A 4,715-nucleotide genomic window follows, 5' to 3' on the forward strand; every position below is an offset into this window, starting at 1 on the left:
ACTGAACCAGCCACATGCCTGTGATGTTCCCATTTCTTACAACTGAAGACCTAGGTTCAGGGAAGTTAAATAATTTATTCAAGGTCACATAATTAGTAATTAGCAGCAGATTAGGATTATTTATTTATTTATTTATTTATTTATTTATTTATTTATGAAAGACATGGAGAGAGTCAGAGACATAGGCAGAGGGAGAAGCAGGCTTCTCTCAGGGAGCCCCATGTGGGACTCTATCCTCGGACCTGGGACCACTCCCTGAGCCGACGGCAGTTACTCAACCACTGAGCCACCCAGGGGTCTCCAGATTACCTTTTAAATTCGTGGCTGTGTAATTTTACAAGACATGGTTCCCCTATCCAAATCCCTAGTGCTGGATATATTTTAAATATCAGAATTTAGAAGGCGATCCTGTATATATATATATATATATATATATTTTATGAACAGTCCCAGCAAGGGTCTGGGGCTCCTTGTAATCAAACATACTTCTATTTTGGCAGAGAAACATGAATTGTTCACCTGAAGTGGGATAAATGAGGTCTTAAATAGCCTCACACTAGTTCAGGTCAGGTTTTCCAGCCAAATGATTCAGGACAGTTTAGTTTTGCTATCAAAAAACTTTTGGGGGGATCCCTGGGTGGCGCAGCGGTTTGGCGCCTGCCTTTGGCCCGGGGCGCGATCCTGGAGACCCGGGATCGAATCCCACGTCGGGCTCTGGGTGCATGGAGCCTGCTTCTCCCTCTGCCTGTGTCTCTGCGCCTCTCTCTCTCTCTGTGACTATCATAAATAAATAAAAATTAAAAAAAAAAAAAACTTTTGGGCTTTAGAACTGTGTGAATTTTAGGATTTTTGATATAAATATTACGTGCTTATCAACCTGCTTGAGTCTGTTGGGCGAATTTTGCATAGGCCCTGGGTTTTCTGACTGTGAAAAGTGTGTCATTATCCCAGGCCCTAGGGCAGTCTTGTCAGAATTGGTGCTAAGCAACAGGGGCTTGAGTCTCCCTGTGGGGATGCAGGGTATATCTTGACTCTGGCCTGAGCAGCAAAAGCCCACAGTCACTGCCACGCAGTACTCCACACCAAGGGGAGTTTCCTTCCCTTTGAATCTCCATGCTGAAAGTTTACAGAGTAAATCTCTTCAATGATACCACTTATTCTATTCTATTTGGGAGGTCATTGAAAAATATAGGACTTATTCTGGATAGATACCCATTGCAGCCAAATGCAGTAAAGCATAACTAATTCGAAAGAGATGGATATCTATCATTAATGTGCTAATGTTGTGTCATAGAGAGGTTATTTGAAACTAGAGGGAGATTGGAAGAGAAAGTGATAGTGATTTTTTTTTTTTTCCATAGGCCAGGCTACTAAGACTGGGAAAACCGAATATGTACCTGAAATATTTTAAAAACTAATATGTAATCATTATTTTTCACACAGTATTTGAAATATAACTAGTTGATGGCCTTTGTTGCTACTGTCATTCCATAGCCCCTGCTAGTTCTAAATATGAATATGGTATAAGCATTAATAATTTCTAAATTGTGATTGAGTATAAAGTTAATGTTATGAAGCCATTAAGAATTCATGCCATGGCAGTAGTCTGAAATACATAGGTACATTATGTTGTACCCAAAATAAATTTGACCTTGGTGCTTCATATGCATTAATCACTTTCTTCTGGGCACAAGAGCAGAGCACTAACTGGATATGAATAATGGATGCAAAAATTTTAGATTAATTTTTAGCATTTTAGTCTTTGTATTAACACAAAATGAAGTTACATTAGGATTCTGGTTTTCTTTCAAGTGTTCCAATTGTCAGATATCCTTAATTTATTAGGTGTAGAGGTTAGCATTAACTAGCATTAACTTAATAGCTGCCACAAGAAGGATGGACAGTGTCTATAGGTGTATTGTTTTCCTTTATCTCTATAATCAAATTCACATTGATCAGTGTGGATGATAGAAACTCAGTATGCTAGATTCTAACAAAGCACCAAGGATAAAACAGTATGTCTTTATGATAGTAGGTGAGAATGAATTTATACAAATAAGAATCATCAAAGATCTATCTGATAATGGAGCTAATCTGAATACAAAGTTCTAAAGTCAAATTAAGTTATTTCCATAAGTTGACTGAAAAGTATATATGCTAAGAGCTAGTACTATCCTTGGGCTGGAGAAAGGTCTCTAACCTGAGAACCTGAACCAAAGACACTGGTCTTTACCCATTATGTTCTATGTTCTAAGCCTTAGGACATAATTTGAACTTAATTTAACTTGGATATACTCAAGATACTAAAGTAATTTTGTTTCATAAACATTCCCAAATATAGAACCTAAAATATCTTAACATTCCATATATAACAGTTTAGAGTCTACCTCAACATTGTAAAATGAATAGAGGGATAAATATCAATAAATAAATGAAAATACAAGAGCTAAGTCAGTGTCTATGCTTAAGATACAAGACATCCATATTTCTTTTACATTTAGAGAGATAATGTTCAACATCCAGTTCAGTTATTTTTGGGGCATTACTTTTCCTACTAAAGAAAAGTTTGATTATGCAGAAATGTTCAAATGATGTTTACACATAAATTATATTTTTCTTCCTGCTACCAAGATATCTATTTTCAAATTATCCTTAAAGGCTCTTTTGGTTGCATCTTCATTCTTTATGGGGATTATTTCCGTTAAAATAAAATCAGCATGAAATAAATCTTCAATCATATAAGTGACTCAAGTTTGTATTTTGCATTAAAATTAGAGCCTAGAGTTAGCTAAGAATTGCTTTGTAATTAGGTGATGTGTCAGTTTTCTCAGATACATTTTCTCCTGAAGGAATGTGGGAGGATATTCTCTTAGGATGGTTTTAGTATCACACTGGTAGCTGCTGTTCATATATGTCTAAATAGAAACTATTTTTTCTTAATCATTGTGAAATGAGGGTAGCATGTGCTTCAAGTATTGTTTTCATTTTGGGGCTGCACACTCATGATTATTATGACATACTAAATTCAACACAGTCAATTAAATGTTGATATTTCCTAATCCAGTTATTTAAAAAAATAATAAAGAATGTAGGGCATGATATGGCTTCTGGTGAGCATACTATATTCTCCTGGAAGGGAATAGTTGTGGTGATTTACTGTGCAATTTATTGATATCATCAGCAGATAAAACACAATTATAATTACATGATATATCATGAAGAATGGGAAAATTAATCCAGCCACAGAGTCTGGCAATCAAAAGAAATTAATAAAGTTATTTTAAATAAAGGTTTTAAGTAGAGAATATGTCAAATTAAATACTTTCAACATATGCATTGATTGTGAAGTCTTTCTTGAAGAAAGAGCCTTTTTCTTGGAGACTTTAGTCACTCAGTAATCAGTACCAGGATTGTGGCCATGGATTCATGACCAGATCATATTTTCCAGGGAAATGGCTGTATAAATTATTTAAATGACACTATACATGACACTATGTCACATTTTTATGAGCCTCTGAGATCTAATATAAAGCTGGCACATTGCAGTGAAATAAGAGATTTTCTAAGCCTTATTCAGAATGTCCATATGGGAATGTAGGTAATACTTGTCTAGACCTTGACTCCCATGATATGACCATGACAGCAAAATCCTGTTAAGTTTATGTAAGAAACAAAAAATAAAGGAAAAAGGGAGTGACAAGACCACTTTTATTTCATTTTATTTTGTTTTTATTATTTAAATTTTTGGTAGTTAACATACAATGCAGTATTGGTTTCTGGAGCAGAATTCAGTCATTCATCACTTACATACAACACCCAGTGCTCATCATAATAGGTGTCCTCCATAATACCCATCACCCATTTAGCCCATCCCCACCCACCTCTCTCCATCAACCCTGTTTGTTCTCCATCATTAAGAATCTCTTATGGCTTGTTTTCCTCTCTCCCCCCGCCCCACTTCCCCTATGTTCATCTGTTTTGTTTTTTAAATTCCACATATGAGTGAGATCATATGATAATTGTCTTTCTCTGATTGACTTATTTCACTTAGTATAATACCGTCTAGTTCCATCCATGTCATTGCAAATGACAAGATTTCATTTTTTGATAGCTGAGTAGTATTCCATTATATATATATATAATATATATATATATGGCATATATACATACGGTATATACCATTTGTGTGTGTGTGTGTGTGTGTATATATATATATATATATATATATATATATACCATATCATCTTTATCCATTCATCTGTTGATGGACATCTGAGCTCTTCCCATAGTTTGGCTATTGTGGACATTGCTGCTATAACATCAAAGTGCAGGTACCCCTTCTGATTACTACATTTGTATCTTTGGGGTAAGTATCCAATAATGGAATTGCTGGGTCATAAGGTAACTCTATTTTTAACTTTTTGAGGAACCTCCATACTATTTTCCAGCTGCATTCCCATCAACATTAAGAGAGGTTCCCTTTCTCCACATCCTCACCAACATCTGTCATTTCCTGACTTGTTTGTATTAGCCTGATGCCAAGTGATGTTGAGCATTTTTTCATGTGTCTGTTGGTCATTTGTATGTCTTCTTTGGCAAAATGTCTGTTCATGTCTTCTGCCCATTTATTGATTGGATTATTTATTCTTTGGGTGTTGAATTTGAGAAGTTCTTTATAGATCTTGGATATTAGACCTTTATCTGATATGTCATTT

Source organism: Canis lupus, chromosome 27 (genome assembly GCF_003254725.2).
Source record: "Canis lupus dingo isolate Sandy chromosome 27, ASM325472v2, whole genome shotgun sequence".
NCBI lineage: Eukaryota > Metazoa > Chordata > Mammalia > Carnivora > Canidae > Canis > Canis lupus.